The 17,316-nt window shown below is 44.8% G+C and overlaps 1 long non-coding RNA gene across 1 annotated transcript; it reads left to right on the forward strand.

The window, feature by feature from the left end:
- Nucleotides 1-417: 417 nt before the first annotated feature.
- On the forward strand, nt 418-16,877 carry LOC130682139 (uncharacterized). Its single transcript, XR_008995415.1, has 3 exons — nt 418-718; nt 7,007-7,135; nt 16,737-16,877. It is a non-coding gene; the product is annotated as an uncharacterized LOC130682139 (long non-coding RNA).
- The last annotated feature ends 439 nt before the right edge of the window (nt 16,878-17,316 follow it).

Raw genomic sequence — 17,316 nt, forward strand, 5'->3', positions numbered from 1 at the left:
CTATCCATCGGTATATATATATATATATATATATATACATACACACATATATATATATAATAGATAAGAATAAATAAATAGAATGGTAGATCATAATACCTAATATAATAAGACAGACTAGACTAGATAAATAGATACTAGGTAGATACACAGACAGGTTATAGATAATATCTAGATAGGTAGGTGATAGATGATAAATAGATATGCAATAGACAGATAGCTGATAGATATACAGGCAGAGATAGATGATAGACAGGTAGGTAGATAGGCGGATAGATGGACAGACATTGATAGATGATAGGTAGACATGTAGATAGATAGATAGATAGATAGATAGATAGATAGATAGATAGATAGATAGATAGATAGATAGATAGATAGATGATAGAGAGAGAGAGAGAGAGAGAGAGAGAGAGAGAGAGATACATAGACTTAAACAGCTTTCACAGATCGTAGCAAATACTTGGCTGACTCTTTTGGAAGCTCATTAAGTCCTTGGTGGGTCACATTACACCAGGCGGTTATGCATGTTTTGGACACTCCATGATTGCTTTGACCTGTTTTCCGAATCGCCTCCTAGGGCGCATGTGGTCTCTCTGTGCCCGAGCTCTCAGCTGGTACAGAGAAGCAAGCTGGAGCAGACGGAAGGACTCGCGCCGAGGGACAGATATGCCAGGGGAGCTGGTAGTGCCCTCCCGGGCCCCACGAACATGCTTCGGTAAGTCAGTAGGACAGACCGTTTCCAGGAGTCGATCCTCCAGTGTATCGCCTTTTGGAGAACTGACCCAAGGCCACTTAGGAGGGGGTGGGGACTGGGGGCAGGAAGGTGGCAGAGCCACGCTCAGGTGGGGGACAGCTTGAGCTGGGACAACCCCATGGGCTGGAGTCAACAGCAGACCAGGGCTGTGGCCTGGAGACACACATGGGTGACCAGTTCCAGCCATCTGGAATGGGATGGGGACTGGACTGGCTCTGAGGGGCCTTGTCACCATCCAACATGTCTTGTTATAACTTGCTCAGTGTTGCTTGAGAAGGGACATGCTCTCTGCCGTGTGCCCTGCCTCAACTCCCCTGAAATTCCAGGTGGACAACAAAGCTCCCGCCCCCAAATAGGGGCCAGCCCCTGCTTCGTAACTGAATCATAATTGACAGAATGCATTACTGTGCAAGTTTAAGCTGGAGAGTATGTTGATTTGATACATTCATATATTGGCATGTCATTGTCATTGCGGCCATAGCTAACAACTATTACATCACATAAATTATGTCTTTTTTCCCCGGTGGGGATAATTCAGATCTATTGTCAAGCAAGTTTAATGTAGACAATGTAATATTGTTTATATTCACTGTCATATGTATTACATTTCTGGGGCTTATTTATTACGACTTGCTAATTTGTACCCTTAAACTATATCTGCCCAACCTCCTCCATATCCCATGGAGCTATCATTTTTTTCTCTTTTTATAAGTTTGGCTTCTGGTCTATTTCACATATAAGTGAGACCATACAGTATTTGTCTGTCTGGTTTATCTCACTTAGCATAATGCCCTCAAGATCCACCGTGTTGTCACAAATAGCCTAAACTCCTTTGTCATGGCTGAGTAATATTTCCACGTGTATCTCTAGACCACGTTTTCTTTACCCAGTCATGTCTGTGGACAGACACTCAGGTGGTTTCCACAACTCAGCTATTGGGAAGAACACTGCATTGAACATGGGGGTGCAGGTATCTTTTTTGAGATCCTGTTTTTATCGCCTTTGGGATTTCCGCTCCTGCTTTTAATTCTGCAGAATCCAGATGCATTTGTGGGAAAATCTGAGCTGCCCTTCTGAGCATGAACACCCACTTTAGAAAGTAAATCAAGTTTTAGAGCCAGGAATTCCATTAACATCCTGTCACATCATGATCCAACTATTTCTACATATTCTTTCATTCAGGGCTTCTCTAAGTGCTGGTGACATTTGGGCTTGGATAAACTCTTGGCTGTGAGGCTGTGCTGTGCATTGTAGGGTGTTGAGTACCATCCCTGGGTGCCACCCCCCCCAAATGCCAGGGGCATCCCATACCCTCATTCTGAGGATCAAAAATGCCCCCCCCAACATTGCTGAGTGTCCCCTGGGGAGCAAAACCAGCCCTCTTTGGGTGTCACCGCTTTAGTCCCTTCTTTTGGGACTACACATTGGTAATAAAATATTGCTTTCTCTCCCTGCATACGTCTATGAAGAATGCAGCGATGTGTCTGATACAGATTACAGCTGGCTGAGTGCTTTTGTACACCTGTCACGTGGGCTTTTCTTTAAAGTTTTCACAGATGTAAAAAAAAAAAACCGAGGTAGATGTGAGATAAAGAATGGCGTGTCTGGTGACCCTTTTCCATGGCCAAACCTCTTGACTTGTGGAAAATTAGGAAGGTGAGAAAGTTTTAACGATCTGATGTGCAATAGGGTGCCTGGACTGGAGCCTCCTGTGCTGTGCACATAAAATCTATTAAGAGGGAAGATCTCATGTTACGTGCTCTGACCACAATAAAAAATTCTTTTTAGAAAAAGAAATTCTGTTAAGCTGAAGAAGGAAAAGCCACCTCTGCTTGTCCTGTGCAGTGAAGGGAGGTGTATTATCAAGAAATGCGAAGTGCCCTTTTCTGGGTAGGAATGTGATGGGGTTATCATCAGGTTTTATAGAGAGAAAAATATAAACGAGCCCGTCACCGCTGCCATCCGTCCAGCACCCTCCGAGGTTAGCGCTGCAGCCACCCACTTATCTGCTGTGAGACAAATAACCCAACAGCCATAAAGCACAAAGCAACTGGGATTTAATCGTGCCCGTCACCATCCAGAAATCGGCTTACGCTGCTTTCTGTCTGGGAGTTGTCTTCAAAACGGGCTCCCTCACCCTAATCCCTAAAACCATGGCAATTCCAGGGAATTCAATGACTGGTTACCCTTGCAGCTTGGAGCTTGTCTTCAATGCAACTGTGAAGTCACTCTGATGTTCGGCCCCTGTTTGGGGACATCGGTGTGTCCTTGCATGTGGGCTAATGTTCTTGGAAGCAAGAACAACGTGTCAAAGTGGAGAGAAAGATGAGAGACATTTATTTCTGCCTGGCTCTGACCGCTTTTGTGCGCACGCAAAGGAGCGGCGCCAGGTCACCGGGAATCACCCTCGTGCCATCTGTCTTGAAGTCCTAACAGGAACCCCTCATGGTTTTGAGCTTCCCTCTGTTATGTTCTCATCAACCATTTGGCCCTCAGATAATCACCGGGGAAAGACCGTGCATGTGTTATTTGCACTTCCCCTAACTTCCTAAGTGTGCAAGCGGGTCTCAGGATGACCCTTTGGCACGCCTGGCCTGCCACATTCCTCTTCCCGGCGTGATGGAAGGCAGAGTCGGGTTCCGGAGGCGCTGCGCTCAGATATGCTTCCCTCCCTGTCGTAAGCTTTCAAGAATCATAAAATTTACTGCGTGGCAGCTCGGAGGAAAGTATGCAGAGTGGTTGGGGGTGCCTAGCTGAAACCTCCTGGCGTGTGTGAGAACAGACGTACCTACAGATGGGTTTGGGGGAGGAAAGAAGAATGTTCTGTTATCAGCAACGTCATCTTGTCAGAACCTCCTCATTTCTCATAACTGTACTCAGTGGGTGAATAAATTAAGAATGCATGAATGGATGGAACAGAAAAACCCAAACTGATGTATTTTTTTCTACCTGGATGTTACATCAAGCCGTGTGGGCGTCATGGGTGAGCACATGGCTCCTTCGGCCCCCTCCCGTTCCCTTGAAGGCTCATGGGCTTTCCTGCTAAAACACAACCAGGGTCTCTTTCTCAATAAAGTCTTTTAAAAAAGTGAAAAAGGAGAGAAGCCTTTGAACCCGCCGTGCTCGGGAAGAGATGCAGACACGCAGGGACACGCGGGGTGGGATCCGTACATGGGCAGTGTCCGGAGCAGGTGCATGCATGTTGCACGGGGACAGGGTGGACACGTCCTGGAACTGGACACTGGTGGTGATTACACAGCTTATAAATGTCCTAAATGCCCCCAAAGTCATCTCAATTTAAAAAAACACAGACACAGAATCACGCCTGCCAGCTCATTTCTTCTTCAATCTAGATTTTGCAAGCAAATGAAAGAGAAGGCCCTTCTGAGCTGGCAGGCTTCCCGGGGAGCAGATAACAGTTGAGAAATAATTAAATATTTCAGAGCACACTCCCAACTCCAAGTCAGGGTTACTCGGCATGCAGACAGGGTCCCCAGAAACGTCCGCTCGATGCCTCAATGTTGCTGAGGAGTCAGCCCTGGAAGGACTTGGACTCAAAGGCCAGTGGGACACTGTAGAAAATGGGACTTGGAGGGACAAGATGACTGTGGGGTGAAGGCTGGATTCCGGGATGAGACAAAGCCTCTCCTTGGTGACTCACACCAACAGGTTGTGTGTTCTAAAATATCTAATTATTTCTAAACTGTAAGTAAGTGTTAGCCAGGATTTTCCAGGGAAACAGAAGTAGAATGTGTGTGTGTTTATGTATGTGTACACATACACACACACATATATATGGTTAGGCAGATAGATACCTATATATGCACATCATTTAGCATCTATGTCTATATCCATATCTATAATGTCACCTATATTGTATGTATGTGCATCTCTCATCTATCTATCTGTTATCTATCTATCATCTGTCTACCTGATGTGTCATCTACCTACCTGTCACCTGTCTACGTCTCTTTATCATGTGCCTTTATGTATGTATGTACCTGCGTTGTGTGTCTGTCTACCAAGATTTATCTTAAGGAATTAGCACACATGGTAGTGAAGGCTTGGAGAAGCTAAACTGACAAGCAGGCCAGCGGGCTGGAGATTCAGAAAGACCTGGGGGTTCAAGGCCAAGGTCACCCACTGCAGAATTCCCTCTTCCTCAGGGTGGGTCAGTCTTTGCACCATGCAGGCCTTCGGCTGATTGGACGAGGCCCACCCACATTATGGAAAGCAATCTCTCTGCTTTACTCAACGTCCAAAGATGTGAATGTTGATCTCCTCTGAAATCCACCCTCCCAGAAACATCTAGAATAATGTCTTAACACCTGGCAAACATCTGGGGGGTGCCATCGCCTAACCAAGCTGACACATAAGATTATCCCTCCCATAGTAATACACGCTGATTCACAACAGCCCAGGAAACGAGGGTATAGGTCTGTCTGTAGGGGGAGATTCTGCCCCCTGGGGGACACTTGGCCATGTCTGGAGTTGTTACCCCTGGGAAGAGGAAATGCTGCTGGGATCTAGTGGGTGGGGGCAAAGAATGCTGTTCACTATGTCATAGGGCACAGGACAGTCCCCTGGAGGGAATGGTCTGGCCCCAAAAGGCAGTCATGCTAAGATTGAGAAACCCTGAGCAAGCGACCTAAGTTGGAAGAGACAGATAAACATCTCAGAATACTGTTGATTTTACGGGACCAGTTCCACGGCACTGCAGTTTGTTTTTGAAAATTAAATGTCTTTATTAGACATTTGCTAATGCATTTTGATATTTTTCCATGTTACAAAAAGACATCTCTCTGTCTCTCTTACATTCTATCATCCACCCATCTGTATCATCTATCTATCATCGATTATCTTCCTTGGTTTATGTCTATCCATTCATTATTTTTAAACCTGACCTGCTATTTCAAACCCTTGTAGAAAAAATTGTGATGCAACTTTTCTGCAGAAGAACAAATCCGTGAGAGCCAAAATATTAACATTCTTCTCATAAAAACACATTCATAGGAGGGACAAAGAACGTAACAAGCATTTTCCGAGCCCATCCCAATTATAGATAAATCTGGAGTTTCTGAAGAAGTGACCTGTATGGTCCTGGAAAGGCAGAGAACTTTCACATCCCGTGTCACATTCTGTGAAAGCCCAGTTGGTTTAAAAATACATTTTCATAGGAATATAGAGCTAATTCTTTAACTCAATATTGTCTTTTAATTTGAAACAGGACAAGATTCCAAATAAAAATTCCATGCTTTGATGAGCTTACCTAAATTTAAAAGCCCAAGTTAAAATTGATATCACAATGGGAAGAGCAGGGAGCCCCCCCGTGCACCGTTGGTGGGAATGTAAATTGGTGCGGCCACTGTGGAAAAGCAGTACGGCGGCTCCTCAAAACATTAAAAAAGAGTGCTCCCATACGGTCCAGCAACCCCACTTCTTGGAGTATATCCAAAGGAAATGAAAAACACTAACTTGAAAAGTTATCTGCACCCCCATGATCATAACAGCTTTATGTACAGCAGCTGAGATGGGAACAACCTAAGTGTCTATCAATGGATGAATGCTTAAAGATGTGTGTCTATACAATGGAATATTATTCAGCCATAAAGAATGAGGGACTCCTACCATTTGGGACAACATGAATGGACCTTCAGGACAGCCTGCTAAGTGGGATACGTCAAATAGAGGTAGACAGACCGTGTATGATATCACTGAGGGGTGCAATCTTTAAAAGAAGAGAAAGTCATAGAAAAAGAGATGAACCTTAGGCTGAGCAGAGGCAGAAAGTGGAGGGAGGGGTCTTGGAGGATGGTGGCCAAGTATACACATGTCCACGTGCAACAAATACATCCTAGGGATGTGATGCACCACACGGGGACTGTAGCTAACACTGCTCTGTGACGGACAGGACAGTTGAGAGAGTAAATGCTCACAATTGTCATGGCAAGGACAAAGTTTATTTCCTTTCTTTTTCTCCTGTTATCTCTGAGAAGGTGGACGTTAGTTGAAGCCATTGGGACAATCATTTCCTAGTATACCTCAATCAAACCAGCACACTGTACACCTTAAACATATATAGCCATGTTTATCAGTTCTCTCTCAATGCGACTGGAAAAAATTGGATAGCACAAAAATAACTGCTTGTAGATAATACAGAGATCGTTTCACCAAAAATAACAATGGGGCTCCTTTTGTTTTTAATGTGAAGTTGTACTTTAATAACATGAATTTATCCCCGGGCTTCAGATCTGCTCTAGTGAGAAGAGAAAATACATTCACGCTGAGAAGACAGCATTGAATTCTTCCCAGCTTGCAGTCCTCATGGTCGGTGAAGAACAGGGCATTTGACTGGTTGATTTTCAAAGCCCTGCCAAGGTATGTGTTTTAATATTCTCATTTCGAGAAGCAAAAGGGATATCTTACAGGAAGAATCGGTAAACGAGAGGGTCCGTGTCACTATGGAATTGCCAACATTTGGACAGACCCTTGAAACAAGCGTCTATGTGAGACTCGGCTGCTCAGTGTGCTGGGTCACATATGTAACTGAATGCATGGGTTTGCCTCTCAGGGGTGTCTCTGGGGTGACCTGCTGCCTGCATGGGGTGGCAGGGAGGGGTGCTGTAGGAATGTGCATGTCCCCCCAGAGTTTGTTTGTGGGAACCTGACCCCTGGGTTGATGGATGGATGGATGGTGGGTGGGTAGATGGATAGACGGGAAGGTAGGTGGGTGAATGAATAGATGGGTGGGTAAACGAATAGGTAGGTAGAGTCTCTCATTGCAAGACCGGGTTATTCACCTCAGGGATGACATCTGGAGCGGGATGGCTCCCTGGGGTGGGCATCCTGTGCACTGTGGGGTGTTGAGGTGCATCCCTGGTCTCCACCCCACCCCGAGATGCTCTCCAAATTGCAAGACCCAAAGTTGTCTCCAGATACTGCCAGGTGTCCTCTGGGGATACAGTCATCCAGGTCAAGGAGCGTGAGGCCAGATGGACACAGGACCACTTAGAACGTGGTGCATTTTGTCTCTGCGTTGCCAGCACTGGGACCAGACGAGGCCATGTGCAGAAGCGTTTTTCCCCGTTTCTCTGCTTCTTGCAGGGGCTCGTTTCCAATGCTTTGGAAAGCCCCTGGCTCTCCGAGGAGGCTCACATCTTCCTGGCTTCGTGGATCCAGCAATTAAGTGTTGCCACATTCCTTTTCAGTTCTGACAATGACTTGTGGAATCAGGAATAAAAAAAAATAAAATAAATCAAGCAGAATAAGGCAAGGGAAGTCTTGACTCTCATCTGTTGCCTTTAGGGGCCTTTGCTCTCCCTGAGATATTTTCAATGATCGTAAAATCACGTAGAAACATCAGGCATTTTTCTGTAGTTGCTGCAGGATCGTATCACATCGTGGTCCCAGCGGATTTTGCAAACCTCTTTAAAGCTACGTAGGCCAAAGGAATTTGGACGCGATGAGTCTGAACATTTAAAAAAGAAACTTTATTGTTGCCTAATCTTTGCAAGAAAGAAGAAACCATACTTTGTAGTCCTTTGAACTGCAAACGTATCGGTCACTTGTACACAGAGTATTTGCTGGTATGGCGGATTGCCGTTTTGTGGACGATCAAACAACAATATAAATTAACTAGAAACATATGCAGGTTGACTTTCCTGCCCTCTTTTTACTGGAAACAATCCATGTACATATAATCACCCCCAAAATATATTTTTTTTGTACTAGGTCCACAGGATCCTTTCGGTTCAGAGTCCCCAGGAGAGGGCAGTGCAAACCACAACCATGCTCTTCCCTCTGGAATTTGGTAGCTGTTTTTATTTTTCTAGTAGATTTCCCTCCCTCTGCTTTAAAAGGAAGTTTCTCTGGAAAATTATTTATAAATTTTTTCTTATATTTATTATTATTTTATAGAATAGGCACAATGCACCCATGCTTTTGCAATAGCTGATCGTTTCACTTCACCCACAAATCCAAGGGACTTGAGTTTCCTTGTCCATCAAGTTCCATATTCTGCTCAGATAGAAACGCGAGATAACTTTTTTTTAAAAAAATGAAGCAGTGTGTGAGTTACTGCAAGGGAGGATTCCTGTGAAAGGGGTGCAAGCATCAAAACCCGTGTGCCTTTGGCATCTGTGGACGGTGTTTTTGAGCAAAAGTTGGATCCTCAGAAAAGGTTGCCGTTCCTTGCCCGCAGGAAAAGTAGTGTCATGGGAAAATCAGAAACGCTTGCTCCGTCCAAGTGTTAGGTTTTATAAAGAAACCATAGTAAAATAGGCATCATCAAAAACAAAACAGAAAGGTGAAACTTTGCTTAGACAAGTCCCTTAAAACAAGTCTCGATTAAAAAAGAAAACTTAAATTGTGAGTCTCTTGAGGGCAAATGAAAGACCTTCTACGGCTCTTGCATGTTATCAAGTATTTAATGATTGCTGCACGGAATATCTTGATGTCTGCATTGTTTCATTAATCAGACTGTAGTAACTGGGTGTGCCTAGCATTCAAGAGAAAGCGTGCCAGGTGAGCATTGTGCAGCGTAATCACGTCGATACATATTTCCCCTTTATTCTTTCTTTCCTACTCTGTTATTTCTTTTTTACCTTTTTCTCCTGTGAATGGGCATGTTACAGTTGTAAAAGAGCCCTGTGTAGATGAAACATTTCCCGATGATTTTGGTACACAGCCTCAGACCTTAGCCTCTAACTGCACGTCATTCTTTTGGGATCTTTCTCAAGATTCTCCCTATCTGCCACCACTTCAGCCTTCATGGCTTGGTCACCCATCCAGTTGGGGAACTCTCAGCCACCCGTGCTGGCTGGTCCATGGCTCCTTAGATTATTTCATACATATCCCAGGAGCAGGTCATCCAAGAAGTTTGGTGGACTCCTAAGGGATCTTCAGGATTCTTCTGGACTCTCTAAAAATACATGAATTAAGCTCAGAGCATTAACACAACTACTTCCAGACTAGTCGTTGTCCTGTGTCATAAAGCAAAACCTCACATTTCCAAGCAGTCCCACGTTTTAAGTTGTGAAATAAACAGACTTGGGTAATATTTAGGTCTGAGCAAAGTGCATATGTCGGTAAGGTGCTAGGAGTTTCTCGTATTTTCTGAATTTTAAAAATAATCTCAGTCACGTGGATTTTCTGAGCTAGTAGGATCCTCAGAAACAAGGTACTGCCATGCACAGCAGGAGTCATGCACGGTTCCCATTCATTGTTTGCAATGGTAAAATCTTAGAAACAAATCAATGTCCATTCAACATCCTGGGCTAGGACACACAGTGACAATAAATGAAGTGCGACTTAACGTATCCTTAAGAAAAATCTCAGAAAATTTGTTTTGGCAAGAAACAAAGTTGCAGAGGGTTATAGAAACATTTATAGGATGTCTCACGTGTGTACAGGGAAGGTTGATACTGTTTAAAAATAAGTATGGATGGGGTGAAATATGCAAACAAGGATGTGAATGGTAAACCCGTCCTTCAGCATTCTGGTTGACGCTTGCAGAGGTGACAGGAAACAGTGTGTGGCTGGTCCTATCAGCCACTGCCTGCATGTCTACATATCCCGTGTTTTTCTCTGAAGTTCCTTGGGCATTTGTTAGATTATCCTTAAACTCTTGTTTACACTAACTCAAGAGCCCCCTAGGGAACCTGGAAATTTAATGGCATTTAACCAATGCTTCCCAACATCTAAATGCAATATTTGTATAAAACACCCAGTTCAGATATAGAGAACATCTGAAGAGATAGGAAATTAAAGTCTTCTTTATTGAAATAAACAACCACTTTCTGAGGTTTGCTCAGGACAGACTTCCAGAATAAAACCAAACAGGAAACAAGTAACTAGACAAAAAGTCTATGTCTCTCTCTCTTTTTTTTTTTCAGTCCCTTATTTTCCTCTTGGACAGACTCCCTTGTCAAAAATTACATTTTGGATGGTCTTGCATTTGGTCTGAAAATGGCAGTGTTATTATTTATTAAAGATGGCATGAGTTACTCTCTTTCTTCCTCCCTCTGACTTTACACTTCCGCAATGCTCCCAAATTTCACCCAGACAGAGAATTGTCATGGCCGAGCACATCTTCTTAGAGTTTCAGGAGCTAAAACCCTCCCAGAGGGCTGAGTGGCTTAGAAGGAGTAAAGCGCATCTCAGCAAACCCCACCTTCGTCACCTTCCAAAAGAACACGGTCCACACTGAGATCCAAACTCACTAAGTGGATTCTGTACCCTGATCCAGGCATTCACCCCATGAGGGCGGGAAGGTGGTAGGTGTTCAGCATTTCACACTTGACTAGCCTTTGGAAAAATATCAGGCACTCCTGTTCTAATCCCCAGACATGTGTTGCTTTGACAGATGTCCAGGAATGAGTATAAGATGATTGTGTCCCATTCGGGCACATCAACGGGACCCATTGGCCAGTCGTAACCATTCAGTGTGTGACTGAACCTCATCGGTGAACACTGATGGGCCTCCTCATAAAGTTCAGTTTGGTTTGGATTCGTATATTCTTCTTCAAGCCGTGACGTCGGGCCACAGATGAATCAGCTCTGAAATAAAAATACTTCATGTGCCATTATGCTCAGGGCTATTTCCGTGGCCCACGGAAGTCAGCACCAGTATCTACGGGAACTTACCACTGAGGCAGCAAGTGGCCGAACCTCTTACAATCCTCAGGGCCATTGGATGTGGCCGCTGCAAACGTGCACCTCCTTGTTTTCCCCCGAAGAACCCTGTTCCATGCAAAACCTTCAACAAGGACTCCCTCCCCTGTGACTTAGGAAATTAAGGACGGCAACGATTCTCCAACACGAAATAACATGTCTCAAAAGTATAAAAGTCTTAAGTATAAACCTGAGAGCTTTCTGGAACGATTAGAGTTGGAAACCCAAATGTAATACAAATGGGCATCTACCAATTGAACAAAAGTCTGGCTCGCAACGTGATGATCCTTCAAAACATTGTCTCGGCCAGTGTGTGCATGGTGGTGCCAACTGCTTCAACAAACACACGTGCCCCTTTTATATTAGGGTTACTGCGTTTGACTAGGAAGGATTTTTGACTGTGCCCCCTCCCCCTTTTTAGCATAAATTATACCAGGCTTATTTCACAAAAACTCATGAGTGTCTACCATCTATCTATCTAACATCTGTCTGCTATCTATCTAGTGATCAATTTGTCTACCTCTATCCTATCCTATCATCAATCTACAGATACCTATATCTGTTTCTGTATCTATTATCTATCTATACATTTTGTGTTCTCTACATAAAAATGATCATGTTTAAATGGTGACAGCAAGGGTTGTAGTCGTTTATCTCGGCTCTAGCTGGGGTCAGCTCGCCACTCCCACTGTATTATTTTTTAAATAATTTGTTGAGATAAAACTGACATAACACAGGATTAACCATTTCAGAGCAAACAGTTCAGGGGGCATTTAGTACATAAATAGTGCTTTGCAACCAACTCCTCTATCTAGTTCTGGAACATTCCATCCCCCAAAGGAGACCCCATTCCCACAAGCAGGCCACCCCAGCCCTCCCAGGCCCTGACAGCCACGAATCCACATCTGTCTGTGCATCTGCCTGTTCTGGGCGTTTCCTGTGAACGGATCCCACCCCGTGTGTCCCTGTGTGTCTGCGTCTCTCCCTGAGCACCGTGGGCTCAGCTCCGTCCACCACGCTGTGCACGTGTCAGGGCTTCCCCCCTTTCCACGGCTGCAATGACAGAGCACGACTGCAGCAAGATATCATATGCTTCCTTCACACAAACTCCCTAGACACACATCTTAACCAAAGACCTGGGAGCCTGCTTCCCGAGGCTGCGAAGGGCTCACATTCCACGGGCTGGACCTGCAGCCGTCTCTGAGTTCGACTCCAGGTGTGATGAATGCTAAAGTCACTTCGGAGCTGGGAATACATGTGGCAAAGCTGAAATCATCCCCTGCAGGGACTATCTTGCAATCTCACTCACACAGCACCCCCCTCAAAAAAAATTGGGAAAACCACGCAGTGGCCGAGTCCTCATCCTGATCCTCCTTGTCACTAAATGGCTGCGTCATCTTCAGAATCATATATTTCATGACAATCAGCCTCCAACCATGACACCACAGCTTTACCTCCCTCTCTGGGCTCCAGTTTCCTTCTGCATCCATTTCCATCCCAGACCAGCATTCAACCCCCACCCCCACCACCAACATCCTCACTTCCGTCAATGCTACATCACCAGCCCACAGCCTGCAAGGGGGTATCAGTCCCCAAAACTCCTTTTCTGGGGGCTGTACCTGGGCTCAGATTCCTGTGGAGACTGTTGCCTATTATGGATCAACAGTGTCCCACCTACCAGGTCTGTAGCCTGCCTGGGCATCTCTCTCCACGTCCATGCACAGCGTTTGTCTTCACGGTCCTCATGGGTCCTGCAAATCTTTGCAAACACATATCTCACCCTTTTCTTTCTCCAGAGACAGACTTACATCGATGTCATGGTGCAGATTTGCAGCCACCAGGACCCCGTGCTACTATTCCCGGACACACATGTCCCCAAACCCTTCATTTCCATCCCCATCTCCCTTGAGATATGATGCCATCTGTTAATGGCCTCTGGTCCAATGCCATGGGGTCACTTGGGCAGTTGTACAACTGTAAATGTCAGTGTATCATTCTCTTGAATCAAATCCTTTCCAGCCACCCTCCATCACTTACAGCAGAAATTGGTACATTTTTTTTTTTAAAACCTGGCCAGGTAGTAAATCATCTTTAGCTTTGCATGTTACCCGGTTTCCACAGCAGCTCAGCTCTGCCCTGAATCACAAAAGCTGCCACAGAAACTATGTCAGTGAATGGACGTGACTGTGTGCCAATAAAACTTTATTGACAAAAAAACAGCGGGTGGGCCAGATTGGGCCCGTGGGCTATAGTTTGCCGGCCTCTGACTTAGAGGACAGTGTACCAGTGTTGAAGCCATCATGAAGGAAGTTCTTCATGGCCTGAGCTTACCCATGAAATGATCCTTTCTCTGCCATGTTCTCCAGTGAGAGCTAATTCTGTAGGTATCCCCTTTGCCATAGGGACAGGCTGAGTAGAAGCTAGTGATGTACACAGACTGTTTTAGCACAAAACGTAGCCCTAAGCCCTAATATGTTGGAGCCCTCCCTGCCCAGTATCCCAGGATGGGACTTCATTGGGAGGTCTTGAAAGAGGGCATAAAGGTGCAACGAGGTCACCAGGGTGAGCCCCGATCCCATAGGACTGGTGTCCTTATAAAAGGAGGAGATAAGAACTTGGACACACACAGAGGGACGACCTTGTGAGGTCCAGGGAGAAGACGGCATCCACACCCCCAGGGGGAACCAGCCCTGCTCACACCTGGATGTCAGATTCCAGCCTCCAGGACTGGGAGACAATAATGTGCTTGTTTAAGTCCCCTTGTCTTTTGTTACGGCGGAAACTCATACAGGCACCTTCTTGGTATCCCACAAATCACACTGCTTCGCGTCTTCTTAACTCAGCCTCAATCTGGTGCTGTTGAGTTGTAAGGGGACAATATGGCAGAGATTCAAGGCAGAGTCACTCCATTCCACCTCAAATGAGAATCAGAGGTGGACTCTCCTTGGAAATCTCAGACACTGCCCTCCCCATTTCCTTTGCATTTGGGAAGGTGACTTAGGAGAATGACGTGGTTCTGATTTTTCCATTCTGCCTTTAGTTCACCAGATGCTACTATAGATGAATTTTTCTTGGTGCAATAATCTTCACTATTTTTTTATATCCAGTGCTGTTTCTAGTCTGGCTGAAGGAAGTGGAAAATTTTAGGCCACAGTCCCAGGATTTCAGATCATTTCCCAGTTCTGGCTATTGAAATAAAAATATTATATGTTTTCCTCTGTGATTGTGTCCAAGTGGACTTTCTGTCTTCATCACGTTCTCCTGGTAGTTGACGACCATTTTTTATTTCTCTCTGTTGCCTTTGCTACGTTGAAAACACACTCTCAATGTTCTTATTTTAAATGACACTTTACGAGCCTTTCACAGAATTGGCGTGTCTGCCTTTGTAACGAGCCAGTGTACACAGTCTGGGGAGTGTAAAGGCATTTGGCCACACCTGGGTCTTCTCACACCTGAGACGTGCTTGTGTTGGCTGAGACATGTCGACCTTACCGGGACTTGACACCTAAGTTTTGCCAGTAAAATAAGTAAGTGGGTGCGTCTTTAAAATTCACATGCACGTAGATTAAACTTGAGTAGCTCAAGATGCCTCGTCCCATCTTGTTAAATATGAGAAAGAAAGCGCCAACCATCCATGTGTGCGTTAGAATATTGCAATTACTGCAAAAAGCACAGTAGTGAAAAACAGAATATGCTGAGATGGGAAGACGATGCTTTTTGTTAGCAACCATCTTTCTAGTGTTTTCTTTCTGAGAACTCCGTAGCATCAATTGCAACAATCTGGCTCTTGGATATGATTGCTGTTACCGATGGCTCACGCTCGTAGGAGATAACCACTGTGCAGTCGAGATTCTGCTTGTGATTTCAGTGTGCTGGCGAATGCATGTAGTAAGAGGATACACAGAAATAACTTTTTGTTACCATTTGGCGGATTGTAAACTGGGAGCCAGTGTGTTACATGCCCTTTGTCCTGTGACAAAGGCCCAGTTTTTATACTGTCTCCACTTTCTACCTATGGAAACTTGGCCGAGGGCCCCAGTCATTCGGGGCTTCTGTTCCCTTTATGCATAAGATGAAGATGGTCACAGTGGCCATCCCAGGAGATGACTTGGTTATGGGATGTCCTGAGTGTGAATGGCTTAGTGAAATGCCTTAAAAATATCGAGGAGATTCAATGTTTTCTCTCTTTCTTCTCTTCTATTTCAATGCAATTTTCCTGTTCCTGGAAGAAAGTGAGATTTGGTCAGAAACCAGTAGAGAAAAGTCTAGGTGTCACTTGCTGATATCCAATATCAGAGTTCCCTGGGGCTTGGTCTTGAGTTCACAAACGTTTCTGCCTTTAGGAAATGCCATTGGTGAGAATTCATGGGAACCCAACACTTAATAACCTTGGTTAAGATGCACCTGCGTCTTGCTCTATCCAACCCCCTGAGACCACTGGGGCTGCTGTGATGCCGCTTCATAGGCTGGGGGCTTGTAAACAACACACATTTATTTCTCACGGTTCTGTAGAAGTCTGAGGTCAAGGTGCAGGCAGATTCGGTGTCTGGTGAGAGCCCGCTTCGTGGTCCATGGATGGTATCTTTGTGCTGTGCCCTGACACGGCGGAAGGGGCTGGGGGCTCTCTGGAGAGTTATCTTGCAAAACTGAATTTGTGAAGCTGTATTGACCTCATAATGTATATTATGAGTGAGACAACTTTCTGTGTTTATTATCTTGAATTTTATCCACATGCTAAGAGTTAGCCTTACATGTTCCATATAAACACGCTTTCCCAACTTCTTCTATTCCACAGGATACATTTCCTCAGAAATCAATCTTACCTACTAGATGTTCTCTTTAAAGTGAAATGCAGCTCATTTGTCCTGTAGGTATTCTTCTGAAGGGCTAAGAGGCAGTGTGTAAGGAGAAAGGAGCAGAGGACAGAAGGCCCAAAGTGCTGAGTGAGCAACTCACTTGTCTGGGAGCAAGGGGAAAGGAATGTTCCAGCTCTTCCAGAAGCAAGCATTGGTTCACACATCTCCGTTGCCTCCATGTCTCACCTGCCCTAACTTGGATTATTTCATGACATCCTGAACAGAAACTTCTGGTTGATACCAAAGTCTCTTCTCAATGGAACTCAAGTTTTCTATGGGTTGATATGACACCCCACCGGCACCTCTTAATAAGCAAACTATAGCTCCTGAATTATGTTCATGCAGCTACGTGTGACCACATCACTAAGTTCAGTAGGTTGCCAAAAAAGAATGAACTCTATTGAAAGGTAGGCCCTTTGGTTCCTCACTGGCTCCCTTATTCCTGCTTCCAGGGATGTAGATGTGATGGCTGGAGCTTCGGCATCCATATTGAGCCACGAGGCAACCACAAGGATGGAAGAGCAGAGAGAGAAAAGGAGTCTAGATTCCTGAGCATCTTGGAGCCACCACACTGACCCTGATCCTTATGACACATTGTCTGTTGTTTTCAGGTTTGTTGTTTTTACTTTTGTCCTCTCTGAGCCTGACACTTCTCTGCTATTAATTCTCTTAAGGAAAACTACCTGGTGCATGTTTCAGAAACATGTGGCTGTCACCAGAGGATTGCCAACTTCATCAACATCTTATTTAACTGTGATTTCGATTTCATACTCAGTCTATATCTCCAGTTTATTTGCTCTCAGTGTCAATCTACTAGGGTCCAACTGTAATTATTTTAAGAAACCAAAATATTTTTATAGTTTAACCCAGAATGGAATTATGTAATTGTTTGTTTATTGTTCCCTTTGGTCAAATTGGGAGCAGATGACAGTCAACTATGTCAAGGTCAAAACTCTGTGTGTGTGCGCATTTGGGGTGAGCTGGGGAGGGGAGTGAAAGAGAGGCCCCCTACAAGGATGCAGCCCCCAAGAG

This window comes from Manis pentadactyla, chromosome Y (assembly GCF_030020395.1).
Source record: "Manis pentadactyla isolate mManPen7 chromosome Y, mManPen7.hap1, whole genome shotgun sequence".
Classification (NCBI taxonomy): domain Eukaryota; kingdom Metazoa; phylum Chordata; class Mammalia; order Pholidota; family Manidae; genus Manis; species Manis pentadactyla.